The sequence below is a fragment of the Gossypium hirsutum genome, chromosome A04 (genome assembly GCF_007990345.1).
Source record: "Gossypium hirsutum isolate 1008001.06 chromosome A04, Gossypium_hirsutum_v2.1, whole genome shotgun sequence".
Taxonomy (NCBI): Eukaryota; Viridiplantae; Streptophyta; class Magnoliopsida; order Malvales; family Malvaceae; genus Gossypium; species Gossypium hirsutum.
In genome coordinates, this window is record NC_053427.1 from 73,108,021 (window position 1) to 73,125,845 (window position 17,825).

The following is a 17,825-nucleotide window of genomic DNA, read 5'->3' on the forward strand; positions in this document are numbered from 1 at the left end:
GCATCGGCATTGAGATGAGGGCTAGTGTAAGACATGTCTGGGACATGCATCGGCCAAGAGATGATAGTTAGTGTAAGACCATGTCTGGGACATGGCATTGACTTAAGCTATGAGCTAGTGTAAGACTATGTCTGGGACATGGCATCGGCACTTAACCCATGTCTGAGGCTTAACGAATACCGGGTGATATTTCGAATGGTTTAACGGTGAGTGTTATGTTCTTGAGCTAACAAGGAAAGTATAACCGTTTTGTGAATGATACAGGTACCCAATTGGTACGTATGAGATATGAGCTCAATATATATATAATGTGACTTGTATGGATGGTAGTGAGTAAGTTACACCTATGCCTACTTTGGTGTTATGAGCATGTTGATTATGAATAAATGTTGTGGTATGCTTATTTATATGTGACTTACTAAGCTTTATGTTTTCTCCCTTTTCTTTCCATTTCCTTTCAGTACCGCCTTACTAGCTCAGGGATTCACCAGAAGTCAAAGATATCGATCACACTATCAGCCGAAACAATCGGTATAGTTGGATTTATATTTTTGAATATGGCATGTATAGGGTTAGAACTTATTATTTTTAGTCTTTGAGAATTGGCCAAATGTGTTGGCTTGGGATATATCCCACACTTAGTATTGAGCTATGAATGATGGCTAATATTTATTTTGATCTTATAAAAGATGCATCCTCATGGTTGAATGAATATCTATTGTGGCTGATTTGATTGTGCAAATCATGCTTGATTTGGTTGGGTGGCATTTACATGAAAATAGGTATGCAATGGTGGCAATGAGGCTTGGTAAATAGCCTTATATTGTCCATATGGGTAGGCACACGGGCATGTGTCTAGGCCGTGTGTGACACACGGTCAACCCCATGGGTGTGTGGTCCGGCCATGTGTCTCCTACACGTAAAAATTTCAAGTCAGTTGCATGATAATAAACACACGGGCAGAGACACGGCCGTGTGTCTCAGCCATGTGGAAGACACGGCCTAGTACACGGGTGTGTGCCATGGCCGTGTGATATTCTGTGGTTGTTGACCTTAGAAATAGAATAACCAAGTTTTTGCACACGGGCTAAGCCACGGGTGTCTCGTGGCCGTGTGAGGGACACGGGCCATTGACATGGGTGTGTGTTTGGCCGTGTGAAAACCCCTGTAGGTGTGATTTAGAATTTAATTCCGCACGGGTGTGGGGCACGAACGTGTTACCCTTCCCACACGAGCGTGTTACCCTTCCACACGAGCGTGTGGCCTATTTTAAAAGCAAATTTCTTAAGGTTGGTTTAAGGACCCGGAATGGTTCTGAATCATTTTCAACGGTCGATTTGGGGCTCGTAAACCCATAAAAAGAAGTTTAATGTAGAAATTGAAAAAGTTTTAACTTGGACCAAGTCTTGGTGACTTGAGATTATTCCAATGCATGAGATCAAATTAGGTAATGCCTTGTACTCTTCCCTGGCATGGATTACGGGTATAGGTGTTACATATTTAGTTTTAATCAACACAAGTCACTCGATAAAAGCCGAAGAACACGAAAGATAAGAGAAAGGAATGTTCGGCCACTGCACAAAAAAAGATGATGATGACAACACAGAACCAATTGAGAGGGGAAGAATGGTATTCGGTTAGGGTTACAAGGATGAGCACATTCGGTAGAATAGTAGATGAAAAAGAAATGGCTAACAGTAGAGAAATGGTAGAAAAGGGGAAGCAAAATTGAAAAGAATGCAGGAAGAAAAATAGCCGAATGGTCACACTTAAAATTCTGCTACCAAACAAAACCTCAATCCAAAGAAAGAAAAGCAGCAGAAAGGAGAAAAAGCCACACAATTTTGACACTAAGAGTCTATGACCGAATTTGCCTAATGGGGATCCACAACAATCCGAATGGTTGAGGAGAATCCCACTTCGACACACCACCCCCTACTCATTTATCCGCTCCTCGAATATCTCCTCAAATCTCTCCTTTAGTCCCTTAACCGACCAATTCAAACCCCTTTCAAACTCATCCTAAAATTTGGCCACACACTTGCCTCCCCCTCAAACACTCTAACCGCCCACTAACTTCAAATTTCTACTGATACCCAACTTCTTACACGGCACAGCAGCAAAAAGACACCCCTTGCACGTAGTAGGACTCGAACTCAAGTCCCTTAGCATTACTAACATGCCACTATCCCTTGGACTAGCAAGCTTGTTATGACTTGATATTCCCACACTTATTTAAAAACCCACTATCCAGAATACAGGGTTTTATTCAAATTTAACAAAAATTTTGCTAAAGCCCAGGTTTGAACCCAGGACTTCCCATACTTCTCAGGCACTTAACCACCAAAGTAAGCAAGCATGAATGCAACAAAACATACAGATTTAAATGCTTAGATTTTGGGACGTTACAACTCTACCCCCCTAAAAGAAAATTTTGGCCTTGAAATTTACTTGATCAAAATAGATGAGGGTATTGTTGTCGCATCACCTTCTAGGGTTCCCATGTGGGTTCCTCAGAGTTGTGATTATGCCAAAGAACCTTAACCAGTGGGATAGACTTCTTCCTTAACACTTTTACATCACGCTCTAGAATCTGAGCCGAATCCTCCTCAAAAGTTAAATCCAGCCTAACCTCAATCTCCTCAGTCGAGACAATATGTGTGGGATCAAAACGATAACGTCTTAGCATGGATACATGGAACACATCGTGAATTCGATCCAACTCTGGAGGTAACTCAAATTGATAGGCAACCCATCCCACACGCTTTAATATGCAGTAAGGTCTAATGAACCTAGGGCTTAGCTTGCCTTTCCATCCAAACCTCAGTACTTTCTGCCATGGCAAGACTTTGAGAAAAACTAAGTCCCCCAATGAATACTTAATCTTCTTACGCTTGAGATCTGATATAACTTCTGTCTGTCAGATGTCGCATTCAGTCGATCCTGAATCAATCTAACTTTACCCTTGATATCAGAAATCAATTTAGGGCCTAGAACACGCCGCTTGCCCAACTCAGTCCAACACGAAGGAGTACGACACCTACGACCATATAGTGCCTCGTAAGGTGCTATCTGTATGCTAGACTGATAGCTATTGTTATACACAAACTCTGCCAATAGTAAGTAATCCTCCCAATTGCCTCGAAAATCAATTACATAACTCTTTAACATGTTCTCTAGTACCTGAATCACCCTCTCTGACTGACATCTGAGGATGGAATGCAGTACTGAAGTCTAACCTCGTACCCAGTGCTTCATATAGTTTCTTCCAAAATCGAGACGTGAAGCGAGGATCCCTATCAGATATTATGGAAACTGATACCCCATGCAGTCACACTACCTCAAATACATGCAGTTTAGCCAGTTTCTGTAGCAAGTAATCGATACGAACCGGCATGAAATGGGCAGATTTGGTTAATCGGTCCACGATGACCCATACAGAATCCTTCTTAGTAGGCGTTAAGGGTAGCCTACTAACGAAGTCCATAGTCACTCTCTCCCACTTCTACAATGGAATCTTCACTGGCTGAAGCAAACCTGAAGGTAACTGGTGTTCAGCCTTAACCTGCTGACAAGTAAGGCATTTACCCACGAAGTTGGTAACTTCACGTTTAAAAACTAGCCACCAATACAACTCACGAAGGTCTCAGTACATCTTATTTATGCCAGGATGCATAGTATAAGGACTACTATGCGCCTCCTACAGTATAGAATGCCTGAGATTAACATCCTTTGGTACAAAGACTCTCCCACGAAAACAAAGTACCCCTTGGCTATTCAGTCCAAAATTTGAACTTTCCCCACTCTCAATCTGTTAGAATCAAGGACCCGGGGACTTATCCTCCAACTGTTTACCCATAACCTATTCAATCCACATCAATTTAACTTGGAGCTCGGCCAACAGATTACCATCATCAAATAAGCTAAGTCGAGCGAACATCGCCCTTAGATCAGTCATAGTCCTATGGCTCAGTGTGTCGGCCACCACATTAGCCTTACCAGAATGGTACTCAATCGAACATTCATAATCCTTAAGCAGCTCAATCCATCTACGCTACCTAAGACTTAGCTCCTTCTGGGAGAGGAGATACTTGAGGCTTTTGTGACCTGTGTAAAAAATGCACTTCTCACCTTACAGGTAATACCTCCAAATTTTCAGTGTGAATGCCACCACAGCCAACTCCAAATCATGTGTCGGATAGTTTGCCTCATGCGTCTTAAGCTGATGAGACACATAAGCTACCACTTTACCTTCTTGCATCAACATACATCCTAAACCAACATATGATGCATCGCTATAAACAGTAAATTCTTTCCCAAACTCTGGTTGTATTAAAATAGGGGCCTCAGTTAGAACCTTTTTAAGTTTCTCAAAACTCTCTTACTGCTTATCAGTCCAGTTAAACGGCACCACTTTATGCAAAAACTTAGTCAGAGGTGCAGCAATCAACGAAAACCCTCCACAAAACATCTATAATACCCTGCCAAACCCAAAAAACTGCAAATCTCAAATACCGACTTAAGCTACTTCCAATCCAGAACAACTTCAATTTTTCGAGGATCAACCCTAATCCCCTCAGCAGATACCACATGGCCCAGAAATGTTACCTTGTAACCAGAACTCGCATTTACTGAACTTAGCATACAGTTGTTTCTCCCTCAAAATTTGCAGAACAACTCGGAGATGTGCATCGTGATCATCTTCAGTCCTCGAATACACCAGAATGTCATCTATAAACACCATTACGAACCAGTCCAGATAGGACTGGAACACTCGGTTCATTAGATCTATAAAAATCACTGGCGCATTCGTTAGTCCAAACGACATCATTAAGAACTCGTAATTACCATAACAAGTCCTAAAAATTGTCTTGTAAACATCAGTCTCCTTGACCCTCAGTTGATGGTATCCAAATCGAAGATCTATCTTAGAAAAAACTGAAGCTCCAGGAAACTGATCGAATAGATCATCAATCCTTGGTAAAGGGTACTTAGTCTTAACAGTCAATTTATTCAGTTGCTAGTAGTCGATGCACATACGCATGGATCCATCCTTCTTTTTCACAGACAACACTGATGCTCCCCACAGAGACACACTAAAGCGGATGAACCCTCGATCCAGTAACTCTTGAATCTGAGCTTTAAGCTCCTCAAGCTCCTTTGGTGCCACTCTATAAGGGGCGATAGACACAGGAGCTATACCAGGCAGGAGCACAATCCTAATCTCCATTTCACGGTTTGAAGGCAACCTAGGTAGTTTATCGGGAAAGACATCTAGAAAATCCATAACCGTTCTGATCTTTTCAACCGAAGAAACCTCAGGCTAGATACGCCTCACAACCCTTACAAACTAATTTCTTGGCCCTCAGTGCAGAAATTACATTTGACAGATTATTCTGACGCTCCCCAATCACAACTACCTCATCACCCTTTTCAGTTTTCAGTACTACCCACTTTGCAGCACAGTCCAAATTCACCTAATGCTTAATCAGCCAGTCCATGCCCAATATTAAATCGAACTCTCCAAAATGGAGTTCCATTAAATCCGCTAAAAAGATCATTCCTTGGACCTCCAAAGGTACATCCTTAAACAATTTATTCACTCTCACCGACTGCCCTAATGGACTCAATACAATAACCTCACTCGTAGTGTTTTCAACCGTTATACCCAAATTTTCAGACACAATGCAGGCTATATAAGAATGCGTAGACACAACATCAATCAATGTAGTATAAAGTACATTATGGATAAAAAAACATACCCGTAATAACATCTAGGGCGTCTCCGTCCTCTCGGAGACATGCAGCATAAACCAACTTCGACTGTCTCGCCTCAGTATGACCAGCACCTCTGCCTAGTGCTCCAAGACCACGGCCCATACCATTTCTACCCTTGACCTGACCACGACCTCTCGGCGGCTAAATAGTACCCATACCAGTAGCTTGCATCTGATCGGGCCTTCGTGGACAATCTCTGATACGGTGTTCCATAGATTTTCACTTTAAACATGCCCCTAACCTTTTCCAGCATTCGCCCTGATGGCATCTCCCGCAATCAGCACAAGGCTGTGGTCCAGTAGTAGTAATAAGAGCCCCAACTCTGGCTGGCCCATCAAATCTAGCCTTCTTCTTAGGTCCACAACTGAACTTGAGGGCTCCCAAGCCCTCTTGTTCCTTCTCCTGTCATTCTCACGATTCTGGCACTCAGTGCGCTTCACATCCTCGGCGATCTTTGCCTTTTCCACTAACACAGCAAAATCTCGCTCCCTCTGTGGAGCTACCAGAACTCGTAGATTATTTTTAAGGTCGTTCTCAAAACGAACATAGCACTCATACTCAATTGCCTCCATCCCACACGTATAGCGGCTAAGTCACAAAAACTCATACTCATATTCAGCCACTGATTTATCCCTTGAGTCAAATTTAAAAATTCTTTTCTTTGGGCATCCACATAACTAGCACCCACATATTTCCCTTGGAATACAATTTTGAAAAATTCCCAAGTCAACCAGTCAGGTGAGTACCCTCTTTCACTGTAAGCCAGCACTGATAGGCTTCATCTCGTAGCAACAACACAGCACCTTTTCATTTCTGCTCTGGGGTGCAGTCGAGGTCATCCATGATGCTCTCTGTGGCCTCAATCCAATATTCAGCCACATTAGGGGCAACTCCAGCGATACCCCTAAATATCTCAGCCCCATTAGACCTGAGTCGTTCCGTCACTGACCCACGGCCCGTAGTACCATTATTAGGCCCAACGACCCTCTCTTAAATTTGCAACATAGCTTGAGACAGTACGTCATCCCCAGCTGCACGATCGTGTGACACAGTCTTAATCACAGGTGAAGCCGGTGCCTCCCTAGCTTCATTATTAGACATATGTCCTGATGCCAAAGACCCGGCCCGAGCACCTCCACGGCCTCCGCCGCGGCCTCATGTACTCCTTCCACGAGTACCTCTACTGCTCATTATCAATTTGTGTATTATCTGAATTAGAAATTTTATGCATCAGTTTACGGTCCTAGTGTTTATTACAGGATATTTTATGAAAAAAATATTATTAGTAATTCAGAGTTTTGTTTTCGCGGATAACAGTCTTGGCTACAGTTTTAGGTTAAGCTAAACAGGGTATTTCGGTACAGTCTACTACCTACCATAGTTTCAGCATTTCAAATTAAACAAACAGTAATTTTAGAGAACTTACAGAGTCGGTGCCGGAGACTCGATGTACCTCAAATCAGATAAAATATTTTCAAGTATTTCAAATCATTCAAAATAGTTCCTTTCCGAGATTTTAAGTTTAAAAGAAACCCAAATCCACAGCCGAGTTTTGTAACTTGACTCTGATTCCACTAAATGTCACACCCCAAACCCGGCCTAGACATTATAGCTAAATCTGCAATGTCACATCGAAGTGTATTTTGAAACTCATTGTTCTGTTTGAAAAGTCCGTACTGTATTAAAACCCTCGTAGTGATCTTTTACAAAACTTTTAAGTATATTGATAGTTGTTAAAAACTCAAGTAGGTTTAGCAAAACATTAGTCGTTTAAGATTGTTATTACACTTTAAAAACAATGTTTGTTGCGGGAGCTTTTGAAATATGTTGTAATAGCGTAGTGGTATGAAAACATTTATTTTTTGAAAATCCGCGACCTACTGCTAGCAGATATAAATCAGAATAAGAAAACCCCAAATTAAAGAAATAATTTAAAAAGGTCTTATTACATAACAATTCCCAAATCAACTAGCTTAATGATTAAAAGTTTAAAACAGTAGCAAAGTAGTGTGGCCTCCATCGAGTCCCTCGCAGCACCGACCCGCCTAAGGATTACCTGCACAGGAAAGCAGAAGGGTGAGTTTATGAAAAACTCAGTGTGTAATCCCTTTACAAAAATCAGTCAAACCGTAGGCAAATACAGTTTGGGCCTAAGCCCGTGTCAATAAGAGTCCAGTATCAGTTAGGGCCGTAACCCATTACAGTATCAGTATCAGTGTGGGCCTCAGCCTAATACAGTAACAGTAACAGTAATGCAATCAGAAATCCTACCCATCCATCCTCTACACTCCACTCCGTCAAACCCTACACTCCATGTGGGGATAAAATCAACCCACCCATCCTTACACTCCAAAATATAGCACCGGTTGCAGCACTAAACAGTGGTTGCAGCAGAGCTGCCAGTATACTTCCTCCAAATATAATAACCCAACCCCATGCAATATGTCATGTCATAATATCATCCGTGAATGCAAATCATGTCATGCTCGATTACAGTCATATATATCAAAGGGGTATCTCAGTCATTAACCTCATAAGGGTATAATGGTCATTTAATCAATTTGGGGTCTAGGTGTACTTACTGACCCAACAGTAGGTCCACAGTTGTCTCGGGCGACTCGTGCAACTTTAACAGTCAAGCAGTGATAATGGGCCCAAAGCCCATAATACGGCCCATGTGGGCCCACAAGCCCGGGTGGCCCATATAGCCTAAAATGGCTTCAGCCATGTGGACTATACAGCCCGGCCCAATAATCACCACACATCTATGTGGTTTTCCTGAGTAGGGCCCACGAGTCCGTGGGGCCCACACGACCTATTTTGACCCAACATGGCCTAAAATGGCCTAAACCCATGAAATCGCTCATAGTCGCCTCTATGATCAAACGCCCATGTTTTACACATTCAGGTTACCACACAAGCGGGCGCACGCTTGTGCAGCATTTACTATCATACTTTTTTAACTTTTGCCGATCTACGTTTAAAGTAGTGTGGTTACACACCTGTTTGCGAAGAGTGTTAAAAGTCTACGAGCACCAAGCCTACATTCATTCAAGGCATTCGATTAGTCTTTTAATCACTAGGGTTAAACACCTTCTTATTAACATTTAATCCCAACATGATATTCATTACCTGCCTTGATTGAACAAATGCGATTTAACCCACTCAAATCGCTGACCAAGATTGACTTCAAGAACCTTGGCAAAAATCTGCATTACAACTTAATCTCGTTAACCAAAACCCTAAAGGTAAATAACTTAAACCAAGTGAACAACTTACCAAAATGCAGAACTAATAGCAGAGGGTAGCAATAATCAGTCTACAAAAGTACACCCTAAAATCGAGGCACGAAATGGTGCAAACACCCCTGATAGTAACCGACAGAGAATAGAAATTGTTAGATGGGAAAGCTATTTGACAGAGAACAAAGAAAATAAAAACTATACACTTAAACTTGAAATAGAATATTCGGCTACCCCAAAAAGTGAAAATAGGAGAAAACTGGAAGAAAGAAATGAGGGGAAAAGAGAAATCAAGAGCACTTACCCAAAACTGAAACAAAGGAAATAGAGAGAGATGATGAGGTATTCGACCTAGGTAACAAGGTGAAAGGGAAAAATATTGAGAGGAAGAGAGGAAAAGAATTCAGTTTTAATCAACACAAGGTACTCGATAAAAGCTGAAGAACACAAAGGAGAAGAGAATGGAATGTTCAGCCACTACACAAAAGAAAATGATGATGACGGCACAAAACCAATTGAGAGGGAAGAATGGTATTCGGTTAGGGTTTCAAGGATGAGCACATTCGGTAGAATAGTAGATGAAAATGAAACGGCTAACTATAGAGAAATGGTCGAAAAGGGAAAGCAAAATCGAAAAGAATGCAGGAGGAAAAATACTCGAATGGTCACACTCAAAATTCGGCTACCAAACAAAAACTCAACCCAAAGAAAAAAAAAGAGCAGAAAGGAGAGCAAAACCATACAATTTTGGCACTAAGATTCTATGACCAAATTTTCCTAATAGGGATCCATGACAAGCCGAATGGTTGAAGAGAATCCCACTTCGGCACCACCACCCCCTACTCATTGATCCACTCCTCGAATATCTCCCCAAATCTCTCATCTAGTGCCTTAACCGACCAATTCAAACCCCTTTCAAACTCATCCTAAAATTCGGCCACACACTCCCCTCCCCCTTAAACACTCCAACCACCCACTAGCTTCAGAGTTCTACTGATACCCAACTTCCTACACAGCACAGCAGAAAAAAGACACCCCTTGCGCTCAGTAGGACTCGAACTCAAGTCCCTTAGCATTAGTAACAGACCATTATCCGTTGTACTAGCAAGCTTGTTATGACTTGATATTCCCACACTTATTTAAAAACCCACTATCCAGAATCCGGGGTTTTATTCAAATTTAACAAAAAAATTTCTAAAGCCCAGGTTTGTACCCAGTAGTTCCCACACTTCTCAGGCACTTAACCACTAAAGCAAACAAGCATGAACGCAACATAACATACAGATTTAAATGCTTAGATTTTAGGGTGTTACATCTGTACTCATCGTTGATATAATGCATGTACTCAATTCTTAGGTTCATACATATGACAATTACATGTGCACCTAGGAACCGAAGTGCTTCAAACCTCTCATAATCACAAGTCCCTCCTATTAGGTCGACATGATATAATGCCCTTAACATGTCCTGGTCGAGCTTAGCATCCTCTGTGACTCAAAATTCCAGGTTTCAATACAAGTGGCAAACTACATACGTAGTGTTTGCTCTCATTGTATTTCATCTAATTTCTTTCATGACATCTTCGCACCAAACATGATCGCCTGCTATCTATCTAGCATATGCCACCACCCACTTTAGAAATAAGACAACCAGGCAAAAGTATCTTTCATTGACAACCAAGGTTATCGACAGCTGACGCATCCCGTTCAATACGAAATTAATGCATTCTGCCAAGTTTGTTGTTATGTGCCCGTGTCATAGACCCCCGTTATTGATTATGTCCACTATTCCAACGGTATATTCGTAAGGTAGTCTGCACCGACGCTGTTGATGACACACAAGTTATCTAAGATCTCATGGAAACGATGTTGGCCGAGCTCGTACCCTATCTAGAAAAGTATACCCTATAATTCAAACGATATACGATGATATAAACTCAAGCGTGATTTGGGATAAAGTGGAAACTACATACCCATGTCAATACATTGATCTCACTAACTTTTTGAGTGTCATTTCGTGTGGTAGTTGGAGCCTACATGTCGTATGCAATACCTATAGTGGGTTTCGTCCCAAAGGCTACCTTGTCACTCAATAACGAGCAAGATTTCGGTTCCCCTGTCCAATATGACACATATGCTGGGCTACAATCAAACTCAGTGGCGCAATCATCTAAGCAAGAAATTTCAATCATCTGCCTTTATAGAGGGAGTTATTGCAAACCAATTGGTAGAATCCTTTGATTACCATCTTGGGCAACTGTAATCAAACAACCGATGTTGATACCTCCTGTACAACTAGGAGCCGTCAATTTGCTCCAAAGGTTTGCAAAGTTGGAAAGCTTATCAGCCTTGATCAAATGTCCAAAAGAATTGGTGGAATATTCTTTTTCTAGGGACCAAACGATTGCCGAAGTGCACTAGGTATGTCTTTAGATCGGTTATGAAACCTAGTACGTACCAATCCAATACCTGACACCATTGCCATAAATAGTTATACAAACTGTCTCAGCCATGATGCAATTTATCCATAGCCTTCTGTTTTACGATCCACGCTTTATAGTACGACGTTGTGTGACCATGCTGGCTACATATGTTGGTAATCAACACCGGGATAAGGATCCTGAGGCTCACCTTCACCGTCATTAAAATAATGTCAAAAATCATGTTCAAGTCTAGCCTAGGATGATCTTAACTTACACCTAAATATTATGAGTTAAAGTTAAGTAATCGATAAATAACGAAAACCCTAGCTAGGTCATATTATGTCAGAAAGTAGAGTGATCGCACCACGTACGTACTACAACACATGTGGACTAGAATACTTCTTTATCATCCATAAGCCGATGTTATTTTACAAAGATGCCATGATTTTCCATTTGCACCTCCTATCGCGCATTACACACTTACCCTCAAATTTCTTCAAACGGGACTTCGTAAGGTGATAGTTCATGTTGTTCTTAAAGCTTTCCACTTCAGTGTAACAAGAAAGCATCTTTGTTTGCGTATTCCATGCCAATTTCCACTACCCAGACATCTAACAATGAGCTTGCATGACCAGATGTTCTATACGGTACTCCCGAAACTCTAAACCACCTTCGGTCGAGAGGTTGATGTTGGCCATGTAGGGCAGAGTTTCATATGCCCTAAATTGTGTACAGTGGAAAGCACATCCAACTAGGCGCATTTCCTGCCATGTTAGTAGGGAAGCTTACCCAGTTGAACGAGCCTTCACTAACATTTTCAAAGTCTGGAAAAAATTGTATTTGACCACGAGAATCTTTTTGTATATTTGAAGCATGTTTTGAAGATATTCGATGAAGACGATGGTCCTACAACACTTTTTTCAACCGTGAGAATTTTTTACTTTAGAAACTCACCCATCCTCCGTGCCTATAAAATGAGGCTCCCACTCTATCTCAAACATCATCTTTCTCGACCTCTATCCCTCCACTATACGATATTTCTTTTTATTTATTTTCTTCTCAACTTCAGTGTTACAAGATTTGGTCTCTAATAAAATTTCTCATTCAATGTATTCTTGAGTCATCGGTGATGCCATATCACTTCAAGACGCACACATTTCATATATCCTAACAAGATGGGCCTATTACCTTCAAAACCTATCCCGTGAAAGTCAAGCTTCAGGGTAATTTTGCTTTGTACAGTCACAAGTGGAAGTCTACGTAGAGGTCTCAATCGACAATCATTATGCAGTCATAGATCGAAGTATAATAGGGGAACCAGTTGTAGGTCATTTCGTAGCCACGAACTCAAACTTTTCGAATACCCGAAAATGTTGCCTTATAAATACCATACAGAAGTTTGAGGGCATAATCATAGGGAAAAACTGTGGGGCTTCCTGCTATAATCAGCGTAATTTTTTTTTTCATTTCCATGCAGCCAGTATCTAACCTTCCTTCCTATCTGAAGGTTGGCACCACCGTAGACGCAGGAAGACTTTCAGGCAGGGAGCGGCTATTGCAGTGTAGTAAATGTGATGCTACTTTCAAGGTGACAACAGTTGTCATTATTAAACAACCCATTAATAACTACAATCACTGCTATGCTGACCCGAGTTTAACCTCTACTATGCCAGAACATCCGCTCTCCACCTAACAGTCCTCTTATGTCCACCTCAATGTCAGCTTTCGGATAAGAATGAAAGCTTAAAGATATCGGCTGCTTGGAAATAGACAAAAATGTTACATTGATTACATCAAAAAACCCTCTATTTTTTCTTATGATTATGGCCTCAATCTTTTGTATCGTATATATAATGCATCATTTTCGGGTATCCAAAAAGCTTAAACTCGTGATCACATAACGACATCAACTTGGCCCCATTTATACTCGAACTCATAACCGCATCACAGTCGCCAACTAAGACCTCCACCTAGACTTCAACCCATGACCATATCAAGCACTGTCAACCCAAAACCTGACTTCCCTAGGATGGGTTTTTGAGGTAATAATCCTATCTCGCCATGACATATGAAATATATGTGTTTTAAGGCACATTATAAACTTTTACGATTCACCCCTAAACCCTAACCTTAAACCTTTAAAATACCCTAACCCTAACAAAAATTAAAAACCCTAGCTGAATAGATTTTCCCCTTCTCTCTCCAAAATCAGCCTATTTTCCTAAATTCAAAAAAAAACGTCTTAAAAGGCCAATTAAAAAAACAAGACATATCATTACTTTAGCCAAGTAAAAATGGCTCGATTAAAACTACCTAAAGATATAAATAGCTTACGCTCGATTCCATCGCCCAAAACGTGTTTACATTTTCCTTTTTCCTGGTAATAAAAACTACTACTTTTTTTTTTAGGATAAAATTTTCAAGAATTCTTCAATTTATTTTTAGACTAAATTATAAAATTAAATTTTAGAAGTTACAATATGCTCTAAAGTTCTGTAGTCTTCTTATATTTCAACTTTAATATTCATACTTTTATTTTTAGGAATTTAGTTTTTCTATTTTTTATTCAAGTTCAATTTTTAATACCGCCAATTTTTTCTATTAAATTTATCAATGTGACATTTTGAAATTATTAAAAAAATACCCAACTTGATGTGACCAAAAAAATAGTATCATACTAAACTTGAATTTAACAGAGAATTTTAATTATGTTAATGATTCTTAAACTTCACTTCAACTTTTTAATCAGACTAAAATATTTAGACTAACCTTGAGTTATCAAATTATACCAAAAATTAAAATAAAAAATTAAATCTCAAACTTGAGCATCATATAAGGATTGAAATTGAAGTTGACTATTTATATATAATCTAAAAAATAGAGGACTTAAAATTGACATTTAACCATTATGTTAATAATGTAAAAAGGAAAAATACCCTTGGACATGTGTCATATAAGAAATGCATAGTGTGAAAATTAAATTTCAAATTTCAGCGTAGAATAAGGATTAAAATTAAAATTTAATTATTTTTATGTAGTCCAAAAATATCATAATTGAAATTTAACCATTTGTTAAAAATGTCAAAAGAAAATAGTTACAGAAGTGTGATATAAAAGGAAGGTTATACTTTTATATATGGTATTATAGATATATTTATTAGTTTTTTAATTATTTGATACTGTTAATTGTATATATTAATTAAATTATTTTTAATTATTTCTTAATTTTTTAAAACTAATTCATAACATTTCACAATTATTGTGCGCAATAATATATATGTTTAATTTTAGAAAAGAAATGATAGTTTATATAAGAATGAGTTTGACTCTATTAGAACTTAAATTTTTATAGAACTAACAAAATACATATGAAAAAAATAATACAACAAATATCAAAAACCAAAAAATTATAGAAATAATCACTAAAAAGGTAGATCCATCTATAAAAATATAAAAGAAAACATATATCTAAGGTCTGTTTGGATGGCATAGAGTAATTGAATGAAAGTGTTACTACTAACTTAGTAATTACACTCTTTTGTAATTTCATAAAATTGCAATTCTTTAGACATGTTCGGCTGACATTTTATAATTATATCATAATTCCTTATGTCATATTTGGTAGTACAAATTATAATTACACAGTTACATATTTTATTAAAAAAAGTTTATAAATTGCCTAAAACTTTCATAACACTTCTTATAAATAATATAATATTTTCTTTGGGATAAACCCGTGAAAGCAACGAACAATTAAAATAAATAGAGAAATTGAAAAGATAGGACACACAAATTTGACGTGAAAAAACTCCTCAATAGAGGATAAAAACCACTAGCAAAAGGAGATTTCACTAATATACAAAACAAGTACTAAGATGGAGAGAATCAAAAGAAAAACTTGAAACCCCAAAAGAAAAACCTTTCAAACTCAAAACACAAAATTCTCTCAATCTATATATTTTCTATATTGTTTTATAGGCTAAAATTTGTAGCATTTATGACTATAATATCCCTAGGATAATCAGAGTTTAAGTATGAAAGTAAACCAGAGTTTAACTGAGAGAAGAAAATCAAGAACCTTGAGGAACATGTTGTTATGTCGTGATGTGGCATTTGGTCGTCAGGATGAAGAATGATTGCATCATTGAGACGAAAGTCTTCTTCTCGTCATGATGTTAGTTGCTCGTCAGGATAAAGAGTTTTCCCTCGTTGCGACGCCACTCAATGTTTTGGTTGAAATGCGATGCATTTTTCAACAAATCTTCAGCTTGACTCGTATTTCACTTAACTCTCTTGCCAAGCCCTATTACGGGCCTAATTGGATCTTCGTTGGATACTACCAAGTTTAAGAAATACTCAAACTTTGAAACTAGAAGACTTTTTTTCAACATTTCAATCGAATTGTGTTTTGTGCCAATTTTATGAATCTGAACATCCTATTGCATGATCACCTCTCAAACAAAGTTATAATGAATGTATATGTTCTTTTTCCTTTCATGATGCATCTGATCTTCGATTAGATGCATGGCACTTTAACTATCACAATATACAACAGTTGCCCCTTTTTCATTAACTAGTTCACTAAATAGGCCTCTTAACCAAATTGCTTCTTTTACAACTTAAGTGATTGCCATGTATTTTGCTTCAGTAGTCAATAAGGCCACTGTAGCTTAAAGTGTAACTTTCCAACTAATGGAACAATTTCTGAAAGCAAATAGATAACCTGTAAGAGACCTCATTCAATCTATGTCTCTTGCAAAATCTAAATCAACATATCCGACTAAACCTTTTTGGCTTCTTTCAAACTCTAAGCACATATTTGAAGTACCCTGCAAATATCTAAAAATCCACTTGATTACATGCCAATGTAACTTACCCGATTTTTCCATGTATCTACAACAACACTAACAACATGTGAAAAATCGAGGCGAGTACATACCATTACATACGTTAAACTTCTGACTGCGCTCGACTAAGGTACTTTTGACATGTACCTTTCTTTTTCTTCATTCTAAGGAGAATCTAAAATTGAAAATTTAAAATGTGCATCTAAAAAAGTACTTACTGGTTTTGAGTCTTGCATCTCAAATCACTTAAGGATCAACTTAATGTACCTTTTTGTGACAAAAATAATTTCCCGAAATGTTTGTCCCTTGAAATTTCCATCCTCAAAACTTTCTTTAATGTACCTAAATCCTTCATCTCAAATTTAGAGTTAAGCATGGTTTTAAGTTGTTGAATTTCTAACGAATCCTTATCTGCTATCAATATATCATCAACATAAAGTAGCAAATATATGAACGAATCATCATCTAAATGTTGTAAATACACACAACTATCATACTTACTTTGTGCGAAACCAATACTCAACATGGAGTTAAACTTTCTATATCACTGTCGAGAAGACTACTTCAAACCATATAAATATTTTCGTAGAAGGCAAACATGATTTTCCTTATTTTCAATTCTGAAAGTCTTCTGGTTATTGCGTCTATATGTCTTCCTCAAGGTCACCGTGAAGGAAAGCAGTATTTACATCTAATTAGTCTAACTCAAGATTGTTTGATGCAACAAGAGAAAAAGCGCACGAATAGACGTATGTTTCACAACGAGAGAGAAAACATCATGAAAATCAACTCCCTCCACTTGACTATAGCCCTTTGCAACTAATCTTACCTTTTACCTAGTGTAATTTGAGCCCAAACCTTCCTTCTTCTTAAACACTCATTTGCAACCAATTATTTTCTTACCGATGAGTGGTTTAACTAGCCGGCACGTCTCATTCTTTTGAAGTGATTCCATCTCTTATTTCATAACAACAAGTCATTTGCTAGAATTTAAGTTTTGAACTACCTTGGAATAACATAAATGATTGGTTGAATCAATGATTTCTGCTACACTTAGAGCATCAGGTTCCCTTCAGAGTATCTCTAATAAAAATCTCTTTACAATAATAAGCCTAAATAATAATATTAAATCCTATATTATGATAAACCATAAAATTTATTAATAATAGAAATTAAATAACTAAAATAAATGAACAATAAAATTAACAAATGACTAAATAGATAAAACCAATTAGGAAGATTAACTCATTCAAGGGGTTGTAACTAACTTTGGATTAGGTTTTAAGGGGGATTAGCGATAAATTAACCAATTATTACCTCCCTGGCTCTAGCTAATTAATCGATTGATTGATACTCATTTATCTCCCAACCTCACTTTTTCAACTAGGATAAACTATGATTTACTCACGGAAACTTATCTCTCGATCTCGTTTAACCTATTGTAACTTCCTAGGTTATAGGAATGCATAATCTATGCCAACTAATCTTCTCGGGCAACCCTAAATCCTCTATTAATCACATTCTCATCCACTCGTT